This window comes from Panthera leo, chromosome E2 (assembly GCF_018350215.1).
Source record: "Panthera leo isolate Ple1 chromosome E2, P.leo_Ple1_pat1.1, whole genome shotgun sequence".
Lineage (NCBI taxonomy): Eukaryota > Metazoa > Chordata > Mammalia > Carnivora > Felidae > Panthera > Panthera leo.
Genome location: NC_056693.1, coordinates 25,355,214 through 25,372,404, shown reverse-complemented (window position 1 = coordinate 25,372,404; position 17,191 = coordinate 25,355,214). Strand labels below are relative to the sequence as shown.

Sequence of the window (17,191 nt, the reverse complement as noted above, 5' to 3'; positions counted from 1 at the left end):
CCGACTCCCAACTCGCCTCTCTGGTGCTCACCTGGGATTTAAATCCCAGTGTCTTAAAGGGTCCCACTCTGTGTACCCCAGTTCTGGGTAAGTGCCACTCCGCATCTCTGAGTTATGGCCTCTGGCTGGCGGGCATAGGCAGTCTTTGTCCTTTGAACAGTTACATACCTTCTTCCCACAGCACTCCAGGGAGGGGCTTATTTTTTCCCACTGCAGACTGCGCCTCTGAACTACTTACCAAGCCTGGGGCTGGCTCCCCTCCTCTCCAGGTGCATGAACAGGGCAGCCGGCCCCAGTGTGGAGAAAGCCCAGCAGTTAGAGATTGGATCCTTGTCCATCCTGGTTCATGGTGTTTCTCTTGTCCAGATACAGTCCTACGCTTCCCCAGCCTCTCATTCCCTTTCCGTTGTCTCTCCACAGAAGGGGATCCTTCCCATCCATACCTACACGGCCCGTTTTAGCTCTCCCATTTCAGAATCATGCACCTATGGTCTGCCAGGTTGTCCCCGTGGGCCCCTGGAGAAGTGTTTGACACTCTGTAGCCCGGACTCTTCGAATTCAAAGCCTTTTTGGCCTCAACTCTGCTGTGTTTGAGGTACTTGGGACTTTCAGGTCCCTGTACTTATCCGCCATGTTGGATCTGTCTCCGTGTTAAATTTCTTTTTGTGACTTGTATCTTTTCTTTGAATCTCTTGACTCTTTCTTGTTTGCTTGTTCATTTTTTTCTTAAGCATTTGTTAGAACAAATGCACGAACTTCTAGATCCGTCTTTTGTTGTTCATCTCATCCCCTCACATTTTTGTGTGCTGAGTTCTAGAAAAATATCTGGCTCAAATCACTACCTTCATTACAGAAATGAATGGGACAGAATTTTAGTTTTCATTAATACAGATTATTAATCACCACTATGAAAATAACTCATAAAGTATGACTGACAGTGGATAAAGAGCATCATTTTTATAAGTATTTTATATGAATAGGGCAACATGCATCATTAATTTCAAAGAATAGTAGATAATGTATGAATGTATATAGTAGTCTTTCAAGGCAGACTATGTTGATAAATTTTATTATTTACACAGGATTACTACCAAGATAAATTCAATAAGTAATTCAATATAACTGATGAGTACATTGCTAACTTTGTTTTTGCATAAAATTATACTGTTATAGAGTAAGTTAAGCTTTCTAACTATTGAATCATCAGCATATATACAATTAACTTTTATAAATGGTTAGGAGGTGCTAGGAATAATGTACTTAAATCCATTTTATTTCATTTAAATCAGCTTGCTTACTAGAAAAGTAGCCACAGTTTCATGACCTCTAAGGAACAGTTACAGTGTCCTTCAAAAGAGCAGTAACATGGAAGATTTTTATCTCCTATTTTTGTAATTCTTACCAGCTATATCAGTTAGACTCATGGCGGTAGAAACTGGCACTACAGAATCCATTTCTCAGGATGACAGAACGGAAAATGCCTCTCCTATTAGTCCATGAATAAGACAGGTCTTACATTCGGACTTCTCTGTTATGTATGTACTTGGAGTCAGATATATTAATAAAAGAAGAAATAAAATATACACTTTTTCCACTACATTATATATCACATAAGCTTAAAAGAAAAGTTTAATTCTAAATGCAGCTTACAAGAGAAAGACAAAATCATAGACTCTGGATTCCAGTTTAAATGTTAGTGGTGCACTTAGGAGTTCTGTTTCCGTCAGCAAGTTATTTATCTTATCTATCTCTAAATCTATAAAATAAGTATGGTTTTACCTCCCCTACAAATTTCTTGTGAGGATTGTATGAAATACCACTCCATTCCCCCTTCCCTCTCAAGCTTACCTTACTAAGAAGCCTATATTTAAATTAGACTGTTTAAAGCACCATCAGGCACTTTGGTGGCTCAGTTGGTGAAGTGTCCAACTCTTGATTTCAGCTCAGGGCATGATCTCACAGTTCATGAGTTCAAGCCCCGCCTCAGTCTCCATGCTGACAGGGTGGAGCCTGCCTGGGATTTTCACTCTCTCTCTCCCTCTCCTTCTCCTCCACTGCACGTGCACTATCTCTCTCCCTCTTTCTCTCTCTCTCTCTCTCTCAAAATGAATAAATAAACCTTTAAAATATATATATATATATATATATATATATATATATATATATATGTTTGTTTTTTTTTAACTAGACTGTCAATAACATGAATGTTGACTTTAGTTCCACAAGGCCTGTAACAGCTAAGTAACCTCTGATCTATAAACCCCACAGGATTTATATTGTCAGGCAAAGAACTGATGGCTAATTTTGAACCATAACAACTCCTAAACCCAAATTTATGTGTTAGAAATTTAAAATATGTAAGTTAAAACATATCAATCTAAGCATATAATGTAAATTTTTTTTCAAATCTAAGTGGTTTAGTCAGATTAGAATCTTTCAAAAGACAGTATATTTATGTAGAAAACAGCAGTCTCAAAATTATCTCTCACAAGTTGAATGTTTTAACTAAAGGTAGAATTGTTTCTTCTATTGAGTTTAAAAAGTAACTTAAAAATTTCCAAGTCTTTCCAGATCTTCCATATGCAGGCTTTTTTCCACAAGGCTGATAGATTAAATGCTACAGTGGGTCACTGTTTTCAGTATTATTACACATTAATTAAAACAAAAAAAAGTCTATGGTGGCAAGATCCTTTTTGTGTAAATCTATCACCTTTTCTCATTTTCTTCATGAGCAAATAGAAAGGGACAGTCATAAAGAATATGCAACAAAAATATATATTAGCACTGCTACCCATTGTCTTTGTATCTTTGACATTAAATTAAATCTAAATAGAATTTTTTAAAGCTGGGCTGTTTTTTTTTACAGAGGGGAGGCCTGATTCAGACTTTTCATCCTCAGTATCCACAATATGCAAACATACCAAATGTAGACCAGGCAGCAAAGCAGCAGGGCACACAGGATGAGAATTAGATGTGATGAAAACATTTATCTTAGCATCCGGACTTTGGGTCATCATTTCCTCATCTGTGAAATGAAGCAAATACTTGTGCTGTGTTACAGAGAAGTTGTCTAAACAAGATAATATGTATGCAAAAGAAAACTACAAAATGCTTTATTAAGTTAAATCTTTATTTTAATGTTTAATTTCTTGGTAACAGTTTTTTACTACTCTAAGCAAGTATTTAGTGTGCTTTAATTCATAACATTTAGAGATTGCAGTCTTGAACGTTGGGGTATAATCTCCTTTAGTTATATATTAGGCATTCACATTGCTAAAAAAATAATAATAATAATAATAATAATAAAACCAAATAAGATAGATCATGGCTAAAGAAGAGGTCTATTCCTTGGTAATACTTCTATTAATTGAAATATTTGGGAGACATGCAGACTTTTTACAAGAAAAATTCAGATTTCTCTACTCTTGTAGATATGAACACAAGTTTTGACTCTAATGTTTCTGTTAATTAAAAAAAAACTAATACAAATTTTGACTCTAACACTTCTGTTAATAGTAAAATTCCTGTGTGTGTGTGTGTGTGTGTGTGTGTGTGTGTGTGTGTGTGTATGTATGTATGTATATATATATATATATATATATATATATATTTATTTATTTACATTTATTTATTTTTGAGAGAGCACGAGCAGGGGAGGGGCAGAAAGAGAAGGAGACACAGAATCTGAAGCAGGCTTCAGGCTCTTGAGCAAGAGTTCAGCACAGAGCCCGACACAGGGCTCAAACCCACAAACCGTGAGATCATGACCTGAGCCAAAGTCGGACATTTAACCAACTGAGCCACCCAGGCATCCCTGTTAATAGTAAAATTCTAATACAACTTCCTGGCAAGTAGGATTTGTAAAGAACAGAATAATAGCCAATATATTTTAATAGAGGTTGCCTTTTATCTTATTTATTCTTACGCTTCTTTTCAAATATTCTGCATGACAGCATTACATTTTTAATGAGACACAGTTTTTCATTGTGAAAAGTCACTTGGAGAAACTAGATATGGTCACATTCATATGGTTGGCTCCCTCCTCAGTACCTTTCATCCACGTAAAAATAACCTAATGGAGTGAGTTGAGAGGGCAGTTCTGAGCTTGTCAAATACTATAATCTGGTAATAAAAAATCTGGCTGGTTCTGGTCAACCAATAAGGCGAGACCTGTTAATATTTGAACTGGGATCTTTGAAAAATTTGTTCGAAGTATGCATCAGTTAAAGATGAGATTGTTCTCAAATTGATACTCTGTCACATCATTCAGCCATTCTCTATATTCTTGTCATTTATCATTTGTCAGTCATATAAAATATTTAGCTAAAAGAAATTAGAAATATTACTAGTCCATAATAGAAGTTACTTATTTTCACTCTAAATCAAAACAGACTCACTAAAGCATTGACTTTACTTTACTTTTGCCTTTACTTTATTGTAATATATTAATCCCTATTTTCTTCAGTTTTAATCAGTTGTCTTTGAGTGTAAATATATTTCAAGAATCACCTTTGATTCTTAGTTGATATGGGCAGGAGGATTGTCTAATGGGCATTGTTTTCTTTTGTCTTGTTGTTTGTTTTGTTCCCATTGTCTTTTAGGAATTCTCTCTAGTCATGAATTTTACTTACCTTTATAAAGGCGTATAGATGGGCACCTGGGTCGCTCAGTCCATTAAGTGTCCAACTCTTGATTTTGTCTCAGGTCATGACCTCACAGTTCATGAGTTCAAGCCCCATGTTGGCCTCTTTGCTGATGGTGCAGAGCCTGCTTGGGATTTTCTCTCTCTTTCTCTCTCTCTCTCTCTCTCTCTCTGCCCCTCTTCCTCTCTAAATAAATAAATAAATAAATAAATAAATAAATAAATGCATATAGAGGGTTCAAAGGAAATTTAGAAACATGTTGTCCATTTCCCTCATTTATGAGTTAATTAGGGCTCAGAGAGGTTAAGTGACTTAGCTAAGATCACTCAATTAGTAGTAAAAGTGAGTAGATTACTTAAGTATTTCTGGATCCAGTCTATTGAACTTTCCATTTGATTTGGCTGAGTATTTGTTCATTCCTTTCCTACACTTGGAAAGGAGCATTATGCTAGGATCTGAGGATACAGGAGGAAGACATACATATCCTCATCCTCATGGTGTTTCAGTCTAAGTGCACAATTCTTTTAAACAGTTAAATGCTATGAAGGAATAGTGCAAGGTATAATGAAAATGTAAAACGGCGTCATTTCTCCTATTCTAGAAGGATTCAAACAGGAAGATTTCCCTGAGGAAGTGATGTTAACAGTTGAAGTTGCTATGTATGTATACCACTGTATAAGGCAGAGGAAAAGTAAATTGAGACATTAATCCTATCCATGAGTTCTAATAGAAGTTAATACTCACTTTTCATCTTAAAAACAAACTGTGAATCTTATACAAAGATCTACAAATAGCCAATACACATGAAAACATGCTCGACATCATTTTTCATTAGCAAAATAGAAATCAAAGCCATAATGAAATACCACTGAAAGAAGTACTGATACTACCACATGGATGAATCTTGAAAACATTATGCTAAGCTAATGAAGCCAAACACAGAGGCCCATATATATGATTCAACTTACTTAAAATTTCCAGAATAGGTACATCTATGATACAGAAAAAGGATTAATGGTTATCAGGAGGTAGGGGCAGAGAGGAATTGGGACTGACTGCGAATAGGTATGGAGTTTCTTTTTGGGGTGATGGAAATATTTTGGAATTAGATAGTGGTGATGATTGCATGCCTAAGTGAATATATTAAAAACCCCACTTACTTATACACTTTAAAATTTTATCATATGTGAGTTATATCCATGGATTATACCATGCACATGAATTTTTTTCAAAGATATGTACAAAAATACTACATTTATTTCTCTTGTGCCTCTAAGGAACACAAAGAATAATTCTAATTAGAGTGGATGTGGGGATGGTGGGCATAGTTTACCTGCCTCCTTCTGAAATGATCTAACTGGTGGTTGAAGATGAAAGAGGTAGCAAAAATTATTATGAAAACATCTGTCACCTGTTTACAGGATGGCTATATTATACATTGCAACTGAAAAATATATCAGAAAAATTAAAATTGAGTTTTTTCTATCAGCATTAAAACATTTGTGAGTGTGAGGAAACAATACTATTTCTAAAGCTACTATGTAATGAACACAGTGTCTGCTTAAATAAGTTGCATACAACTGTGACTAGAGAAACGTGGTATATTTTATAGGTTCTGTATTTATAGGTTTTTGCTAGGATGTTAGGATACTTTCGTACCACTTTATCATTTATTTTTTATAGATGTATAATTGTTTCATACCCTTATTAATACACATACCATAAAACTAACCCATTTAAAGTATACAGTTTGATAGCTTTAGCTAAATCCATAGAGTTCTGTGTCCATCACCACAATCAATTTTAGAAAGTATTTATTTCCCCCACAGAGAAACCCATATAACTCTAAGCTATTACCACTCCCCAGACCTTCAACCCAAGGCAACAATAGGCAACTACTAATCTACTTTCCATCTCTATAGATTTGCCTATTCTGGGCATTTGACATAAATGGAATCACACAATGTGTTTCTTTCTGGTTTCTTTCACTTACCATAGTGTTTTCAGGGCTTACCCATGTTATAGCATGTATCAGTACTTCTTTCTTTTTACTGCCAAATAATATTCCACAGTATAAATATAACACATTTTATTTATCCAAGCTTCAAGTCATGGCTGACATAATATCGTAGAAGGATACCAAGAATGACACTGTATTGTGTATTAGCGTATTACCACAAACAGAGTATTTTATGAAAACATTTATTCCGTTATAATTGTAGAGGTCAGAAATCTAAAATTAGTTTCACTGGAATAGCATCAGAGTGTTAGCAATGCTAGCTCTCTCTGGAAACTGTAGGGAAGAATCTGTTCCTTGCCTTTTCCAAATTCTCAAGACTGCCAACATTCCTTGGTTCATGGCCCCTTCCTCCATTGTCAGAGCCAACAGTGTAGTAACTTTGTATGAGTGTTCTCCAGAGAAATGGACCAAATAGGATATGTATAGATAGATGGTGAGAGAGAGAGATTTATTATAAAGTAATTGGCTCACATGATAATAGAGGCTAGCAAGTCCCAAGATAAGCAGTTAGCAAGCTCAAAGCCCAGAGGGCCTTGTGTAGTTTCAGTCTTAGTCTTAAGGCCTGAATACCAGGAAAGTTGATTGTATAAGTTCCAGTCCAAATTCCAACATGCTCAAGACCCAAGAGGAGCCAGTGTTTCAGTCCAGATCCAAAGGCCAGAAAAGACCAATGTCTTAGCTCAAGGAGGAGTTCCCTTTAACTCAGCCTTTTTTATTCAGATCTTCAGTTGATGGGATGAGGCCCACACACATTAGAGATGGCAATCTACTTTATGCAGTCTACCAATTTGAATGTTAATCTCATCCAGAAACATTCTTACAGACATACCAAGAATAATGTTCAACCAAATATCTGGGCACCCCATGGCCCAGTCAAGTTGATAACTCACATTTAACTATCATGTCTTCTCTCCTTTCTGGTCTACTTCTATTTTTATATCGTCTCCTCACATTCCCTCCCTCCTTCTTCCCTTTTATAAGGAAAGAATGTTGTATTCTTTGGAGGGCCATTATTCATTCTACCAATCTGCCCTCTGGCCTACCAAATATTCACCCTCATCCTGTGTGCAAAATATATTCACTGCATTTCAACATCCCCAAAAGTCTCAGTTCATTACAGCATCAAATCAAGTTCAGAATGTCATCTAAGTCTCAGCTCAAAAGTCCCAAATCTCATATAAATTAGGTACATGTAAGGCTGTCGCTGTAAATGACCCTTAGGGCACAATTGTTCTCCATCTGCGAACCTGTGAAACTAGAAAACAAATAATTTGTTACCAAAATACAACGGTAGGACAATCATGGGATAATAATTTTAGACATTCCCATTTTTTAAAGGAATTTTTCTCCTTTTTAAGGGAGAAAACTAAAGGGGAAAAGGAATGGTTTGGTCTCAAGCAACTACAAAATCCAATCCAGCATACTACTAGGTTTCAGGGCCTAGGACCAATCCTCCATGGCCCTCAGCTCCATCCACTGGGCTCATGGGCTCATCCTTGGAGTCATCCCTTGTTTTCACAAAGAGTACCACATGTTTGCGGCTGAGTAATTTCATTGACCTGTTTCCTGGCTGTAGGATTTTAAGAGTCTGACACCCCTCTTTCACTTAATCCTCTCACTCTTCCTTTCCATCCTCCCTGACAGTGTTTCTGTTGGTATAACATTCTCAGTAACCCTGTGCATCTCCTGCATGTGTCTAAGGAATTCTCTCCATTAGACAAAAGACTTCTCCACAAATCTTTTTTTGTGCAAGCCCACCCATTTTTGGCTTCTGAGAAGACTAAAGAGACAAGTCACACACCTGATCTCTGCAGAGAGCCCTATTTGTGATTGAATGCTTTGATCTTTGATCCTTCCAAGATACTAGCAAAATATTGCTCAGGGACATTTTTGGTATTCTTTCTAAAGCATGCTTTCCTGACAGTGAATCTTAATTTAAGTGTCTTTTGCAACCTGCATTGGCTGAAAATTTCCCAAATCACCAAGTTCTGGGGTTTAACAGTTCTCTCCTCACTTTATCTTTCATCTCCCATCTTACTATAAGCAGTAGAGCCAAGTTTTACCTTCAAAACTCTTCAAAATCTCCTCAGTTAAATGTCCACATTCATCACTTGCTATTCTGCTTTCCATATAATAGTAAGACACAACTAAGCTTCCCTCCCAGTAGTATGGTCCTCACCTCTTTCTGAGCCCTTACCAGTAAGTAGAGCTTTTAATGTCCATGTTCCTGCCAATAATCTGTTCATGATGACTTAGATATTCTGTAAAAAGATACAGATGTTCTTGATTATGTTTCTCACATCCTTCTCAGCCTTCACTACCAATCTTTAACATCCATATTTATACAAACAGCCGTCTGTTCAAGGCAACGTAGACTTTTTCTATCATGTTCCAGCCTCTACCAATTACCCAATTTTAAAGCCACTTTCAGGGGCGCCTGGGTGGCGCAGTCGGTTAAGCGTCCGACTTCAGCCAGGTCACGATCTCGCGGTCCGTGAGTTCGAGCCCCACGTCAGGCTCGGAGGCTCTGATGGCTCGGAGCCTGGAGCCTGTTTCTGATTCTGTGTCTCCCTCTCTCTCTGCCCCTCCCCCGTTCGTGCTCTGTCTCTCTCTGTCCCAAAAATAAATAAAAAACGTTGAAAAAAAAAAAAAAAGCCACTTTCACATCTTTAGATATTTGTTACAGCACCATCCCCCTTCTGGTACCAAAATATTTATTAATTTACTATTGCCACTAATTTACTGATATATTACTGATATGTTACCACAAACTTACCAGCCTAAAACAACACAGTTTTAAACACAATTTATTCTGCAACAATTCTGGAAGTCAGAATTTCTATATGAGTCTTTTTAAGCTAAAAACAAGTGTTACCAGGGCTAGTTCCTTCTGGAGGCTCGAGTGGAGAATTTATTCTTTCCATTAGAGCTTCTGGAAGCTATCCTCATTCTACGAACGTCCACATCAGCAGTTCTCCGAGCCCCTCATCGCATCACCTTTTTCCTCTCTGCTTCTGACCTCACCGTGGCCTTCTAGCTCTAACTTTGATCTCCCTCCCTCTCATGAGTGCCATTGTGATTACAGTGGGCCCACCCAGATAACACAAGATAATCTCCACACCTCAAGATCCTTAACTTGATCACTTCTGAAAGTTCTTTCTGCCATATGAGCTAACCTATACAGAGGTCCTGGGGATTACAATGTGAGCATCTTTGGGTGGCCATTATTCTGTCTTCCTCAAGTTGTATATTGGTACATTTTTCTCAAGATAACTGCTAATTTTACTGAGCACTGATGATGTGTCCTGGTGCTTTGATAAGAGGTTTATTTATTTTTTTTTTTGATAACAGGTTTAAATATGGTATTTCATTTAATCCTCACTGCTATTCCAAAAAGCTGGTACTGTTGTTACCCCGTTTTATCAATGAGCAAAACAAGGTTGTCACAGAATGAAGTGAATACAAATGACAGCATATATGAGATGGTGGATGGTATTTAAAATACTAAGTTTTCAAAACCTAGTGGAATAGCCAAACCAGTCTTAAAAGAAGAACAAAGTTGGCGGTCTCAAACTTCCTGATTTCAAAACTTACAAACCATAGTAATCAGAACAGTATGTTACTGGCATAATGGCAGACAATAAGATAGAAAATCTAGAAATAAACCTTCATATATATGGCCAAATTATTTTTAACAAAGATGGCAGTACCGTTCAAGAGAAAGGACAGTTTTTTTCAATAAATAGTGTTGGGAAAACAATATCCACATGCAAAAAGAAAAAAATTGGCCCCTTACTTTATACTGTATTCAAAACTAACTCAAAATTAATCAAAATCTAAAGATAAGAGCTAAAACTATAGAACGTTTAGATAAAAACAGGAAAAAATATTCACAACTTTGGATTTGGCAATTACTTCTTGGATATGACTGTGCCAAAAGCATAGGCAACAAAGGCAAAAAACAGACTAATGGAACTACATCAGAATGATAAATTTTTGTGCATTAAAGGACACTGTCAACAGAGTGAGAAGGCAACCCAAAGAATGTGAGAAAATGCTTAATAAATAAGGGATTAATATCTGTAATATATAAAGAACTCCCAACAGATCAACACAACACAAAAACATAAAACAGACAAGGGACTTGGACAAACATTTCTCCAAAGAAAATATACAGATGGCCAATAACCACATGAAAAGATGCCTAACGTCATGAAGCACTAAGGAAAATCAAATCAAAGCCTTAATAATATACCACTTCACATGAGTTAGGATGGCTATTATTTTAAAAAGAAAGGAACAAATTTTGGCGAGGAGGTGGAAAAATCAGAACACTTGTGCATTTCTGGTGAGAATGTAAACTGTAGCTGTTATGAAAAACAGTATGATGTTTCCTTAGAAAATTAAAAATAAAATTACCATATGATCCAGCAATTCCATTTCTGGGTATACGAAGGTATTGGACACCAGCAAATATTTGTATACCACTTTCACAGCAGCACAACAGCCAAGGAGAAAGCAATCCATGAAACCATCAACAGATGAATGAATAACAAAACGTGGTGGGTAACAGTGGAATATTATCAGCCTTAAAAAAAGGAAATTTTCTCACACGTTACAATATGCATGAGTCCTGAAGACATGCTAAGTGAAATGCCAGTCACCAAAGGACAAATACTATACGATTCTACTTATATGAAGTACCTACATAGTCAAATTCATAGAAACAGAAAGTAGAATTGTGGTTACCAGGAGCTGAGGGGAGTGAAAAAACCGTGTTTAATGCATACAGTTTCAGTTTTTGAAGATGAAAAAAGTTCTGGAGATGGATAATGATGATGATTGCATACCACTGTGAATGTACATGAAGCTACTGAACTGTATACTTTAAAATTGTTAAAATGATCGATTATTTATATTTTCCTCAACATATAGTAGAATATTAAGAATGTTATCTACATCTGCAAAACTGAAGGCATTTTAATGTATATAATATAGGAGAGGGAAAAAAAAAACTCAGTCTTATAATAACCTTGAAAATACCTAAAATATTCTTGTAATCAACTAAACTGATATATATGGGTTTTTTTCTTCTAAATCTTTGTATTATTTTAGTTTGTGAAGGTATCTTGTCTCTTATGTAAGTTATATTTGTTCACGTATTCATTCACTTAGAAAATAAATAGTGCTGGGAATTTTTTTCAGGTGTTAGAGCAAGAACAAAAAAAGACAAAGCTCTTGCCTCTCATTGGGCTTTACCTTCTAGTGGTAGGGGCTGAGGCCAAGATGTCTACTTTAATTTAGGTTTGTCAAATAAGGAATTGCCAAAGTAATAACATTTGAGATTAAGCTCAAATTATAAGAAGGAGATATTCACATGAGAACTACTTAACATCATAAAACCTGATCAGTAATTTACGTATTGAACAAATTTTGTTGAGGATGTACCATATTCTTGGCCCTCTTGTATACTTGGAAAATAACAGCATGAAATTAATAGAATACCTAATTTCCTAGGATTGACATTATAATGGAAAGAGCAGATTACAAATATATGTAAATATAAAATGTGAAAAATAAATGCCAAGAAAAACAAAATTAAGCAAGGTAATATGTCACAGAGTAGAAGGAGAGGACAGTGAAAACATGGTAGATAATTTTGGACATAGAAATCAGGTGATGCCTTCTTGTGGAGGTGACATTTGAGCGGAAACCTGAATTCAATGAGCAAGAAGTCATGGGACTATCTAGTTAAAGAACACTGTGAGTAGAGGAAAAAGGTCCTGAAATACCATGTTAGAATATTCTGCGAAAGTGAGTGTGGCTGGAGTGAGTAATCCAGAAAACTATAGGAAATGAGGCCAGAGAAATAGAAGCCTCATGATTTATAGTTTTATGGGCAATAGTCAGGCTTTGGATTTTACTTGAAGTATCATAGGACCATTTTAGAGGATTTGAAAAGATACAGGATTTAAGTTTTAAAAGAATCATTTCTGATTATTCTTGCTACTGTTTGGAGAATGGGCTTAGGTGAGGTTGAGCAAGATTTGAATAAGGGAGACCAATTAGGAGGCTGTTGCACAACTATAGATAAGAGATAGTGGTGACTAAAGTTGATAGCAGTGAAGGTATGGGACAGTGATAAGTTTTGCTAATATATTTGAAGGTAGAACCAACACGTGTCTTATGAATTGGATGTAAAGTCTAAGAGAATGAGAGGAGCCCTGACTAGCTGGTTGAATGGGGGTACCATTTCCTGATAAGGGGAGCAGTAGGGGGAAGCAGTTTGGGGCACTGAAGAAAGGATTATGTAGATCTGCTTTGGATATGCTTTGGTTGGAATGTTCATTAACCACCCCGGAAGAGTTGTTGTATAGATAGCTAGATATGTAAAAAGAAGCTCAGGAGAGATCATTCAAAGCTGTGTTTGAAAAAAAAAAAAAAAAAAATGAAGGATCAGCTTATATATATTTAAAACTTTAAGATTGAATGAGATAATTTAGGGAATTGGTATAGCTAGAGAAGTAGTATCATAACTGAGTTATAGAGCCCTCAACATTTACAAGTTACAAACAAGAAGTAGCTAGCAAGAGACTGAGGAGGTGTGGCCAGTGGAGAAAACCATCAGTACTGCTCTCTCAATGAGAAGAACCACTAAACAAAAAATCAGCAAGATATAAAAGAATTGGGCAGTGCTATTACCCAAGATCTAATTCCCATTTACAGAGGGATTCATGCAACAGTGGAAGAATACACATTCTTTTCATGTGACCATATGGAACATTTACCAAGATAAAACATACCTAAATAGATTTACCTGTACAACATATGACCATGATGGAATTAAACTAAAAGTCAATTAAAGATAAGAGGAAAGTCTCTGAACACTTGGAAATTAAACAACACACTTCTAAATAGTATGTTGGTCAAAGAGGAAGTCTGAAGGAAAATTTTTAAATGTAGTGAACTAAATGAAAAAATACAACATATTAAAATCTGTGGGATACAAACAAAGCAATTCTTATGAGAAAATTTACAGCACTAAATACAATAGAAAAGAATAGAGAAAGAAAGCAAAATAAACTCAAAGCAGACAGAAGGAAGGAAATAATTCAGATAAAGAATTCAATAAAATTTAAAACAGTAAAACAGTAGATATAGTCAAATCAAAAGCTGGTTCTTTGAGGGATGTCTGGGTGGCCCAGACAGTTAATATCCGATGTTTGATTTCAGCTCAGGTCATGATTCCAGGGTAGTGGGATCAAGCACCATGTTGGGCTCCCACTGAGCGTGGAGTCTGCTTAAGATTCTCTCCCTCCCAGGGGCAACTGGTTGGCTCAGTCAGTTAAGCGTCCAACTTTGGCTCAGGTCATGATCTCATGGTTCATGGATTCGAGCCGAATCCGGCTCTGTGCTGCCCCTCCCCCACTTGTGCTTTGTCTCTCTGTGTCTCAAAAATAAATACACATTAAAAAAAATTTTTTTAAAGATTCTCTCCCTCCTTCCCTTTCTCCCCCTCCCTCATTTGCATGCACACACACTTGCTCTCTCTCTAAAAAATTTTCAAAAAAAATTGTTTTAAAAATTTCTTAAAGCTGGTTATTTGAAAAGATTAGTAATCTTCTAAACAAAACTGATTTAAAAAAAAAAAAAGAGAAGTGATAGAAAATACCAATAATAAAAAAGAGGCTGTCACTACAGACCTCACAGACTTTTATAGGATAATAAGAGATGACTGAACAACTCAACATGCACAAATTGACCTTGAATATAATGGATCAATTCTTTGAAAACTGCAAACTACCAAAACTCACCCAAAGTGAAGTAGATGATATTAACCATTGTATAACTGTTTTTAAAATCCATCTTTTTTGTAGAAGCCTTCTGAAAAAGGAACCTCCAGATCAAGATGGTTTCACTGACAGAGTCACTCATTTTAAGAGACCTACATTACCTTGATACCAAATTACAGAATCCAAAAAGTAAAACTACAAATATCCTTCATGAAGAATGCAAAATTACCAAGCAAAGTATTACCAAATTAAATCTTTTTGATTCTCAATATCAGTTGAGTGTCCCCAATAATTCAGTCCTGTTCTGACACAAACTACTAGGGGTTAGTTTAGACTGCACAGGTTTAAGGGTTCAGTCTCATGGGAATGCTCTTAACTTCAGATGCCAGTTGGAAGTCCCAGTCTCTAGACACTTCAGCCTGACTTGGCTACAAATTCAAGGATTCCTACCACACCCATGACTTTCAGGTTTGATAATTTGTTAGAACCACTTACAGAACTCGTGAAAATGTTATACTTACTATTGGTTTATTACTAATACAAATTAATAGCCAGATACAGAGGTATGTAAGTCAAAGTCCAAGCACAGGAGCCTCTGACCCCATGGAGTTGAAGTGAACCACCCTAATGGTATGTCGTTATGTTAACCAATTTGGATGTCCTCTGAACCCTGTTGCTTAGGGGTTTTATGGAGTTTTCCTTGTTTAGGCATGATTAAGTCATTGGCCATTATTGATTTACCCTAGTTTCTGTCCCTCTCCTTCCTGGAGGTTCCAAGGCTTATTCTTTCTGGCATCTAACCCCATCCTGAAGGCGTAGAGAGGCCACACCAAGAGTCATTTCATTAGGATAGACTAAGAGGTTTGTGTTGAATAGCAAAAAATGCTTCTGTCAACAGGAAATTCCAAAGGTTTTAGGCACTCTGTGCAAAGAACAGGACATGTATTTTCTGTTATGTCACACAATTCCAGCATTGTATCAAAAGAATAGTATCACAACCAATACAAATTAAAACCACAATGAGATACCACCTCACACCAGTCAGAATGGCTGAATTAACAACTCGGGCAACAACAGATGTTGGCAAGGATGCAGATAAAGAGGATCTCTTTTGCACTGCTAGTGAGAATGTAAACTGGTGCAGCCACTCTGGAAAACAATGAAGGTTCCTCAAAAAATTAAAAATAGAACTCCCCTACAACCCAGCAATTGCACTACTAGGTATTTATCCAAGGGATACAAGTGTTCTGTTTTAGAGGGTCACATGCACCCAATGTTTATAGCAGCACTGTCAACAATAGCTAAAGTATGGAAAGAGCCCAAATGTCCATCAACAGATGAATGGATAAAGAAGATGTGGTATATATACATACGTACACACACACACACACACACACACACACACACAATGGAGTATTACTTAGCAATCAAAAAGAATGAATCTTGCCATTTGCAACAATGTGGATGGAACTAGAGTGTATTGTGCTAAGTGAAATTAGAGAAAGACAAATACTATATGACTTCACACATGAGGAATTTAAGATACAAAACAGATGAACATAAGGGAAGGGAAGCAAAACTAATATGAAAAAAAGGAGGAGGACAAAACGTAAGAGACTCTTAAATACAGAGAACAAACTGAGGGTTGCTGGAGGGGTTATGGGGGGGGGGGGGTAAATGGGTAGGGGCATTAAGGACAACACGTTGGGATGAGCACTGAGTGTTATACATAGAGGATGAATCAATGGAGCCTGCTCCTGAAATCATTATTGCACTATATGCTAACTAACTTGGATGTTAATTAATTAATTAATTAATTAATTAACTTTGAAAAAAAACTTTAAATAATAAACTATCCCCAAAATGATTGCTTAAAAAAAAAAAAAAAGAATGTCATGACCAACTAGAGTTTATTCTATGAATGCAGGGTTGGTTTCATATTCAAAAATTGTTATAGTGTTCCATTTACTACTCTAAATGAGGAAAAATCATGTCAATTAACATAGAAAGGTCATTTGACAAAATCCAGCAATCATTCATGATATGAACTCACAGAAATAAGGGAACACAGGGAATTTTGTCAACTTGATAAAGAACTAGAAAAAATCTGCAGTTAATCCTATACTTAATGGTGAAAGGCAGACTAATGGTTTCTCCTTAAATTGGAAAAAAAGCAAATATGTGTACTCTTAACAATCAATCTCATTAAACACATTACTGGAAATCTTTCCCTGTGCAGTAAGGCAAGAAAAGGAAATTGGAAAGGAAGAAATTAAAATTCCTTTATTGTAGATGACATGATTGTGTAGAAAATTTAGAAGTATGAAGGAAAAAAAAAAAAACCTCATGTAATAAAGAGTTTTGGAAACTTGCAGGTTATGGGATCGATATTTTTTTTAAAAATGTATATACTGGCAACTACCAGTTGGAAACAGCAATGAACAATAGAATGCAGTTTAAACTAGAAAAACCAGAGACACCTGTGTGGCTCAGTTGGTTAAGTATCCAACTCTTGATTTCAGCTCAGGTCATGATATCCAACTTTTGATTTCAGCTCAGATCATGATCTCATGGTTCGTGAGATCAAGCCCTGCATTGGGTTCTGCACTGACAGAACAGAGCATGCTTTGGATTCTCTTTCTCCCTCTCTCTGCCCCTCCCTCTCTCACTCTCTCAAAATAAAAGAAATAAATTAAAATTAAATAAAATAGAAGAACAAGATTCTTAAATATAAA

At 36.2% G+C, this 17,191-nt stretch overlaps 1 protein-coding gene across 1 annotated transcript in view; it reads left to right on the top strand.

Moving 5' to 3' along the window:
- Window positions 1-17,191, top strand: part of ITFG1 (integrin alpha FG-GAP repeat containing 1) — a 342,298-nt gene that overhangs the window by 168,855 nt on the left and 156,252 nt on the right. The window lies entirely within an intron of this gene.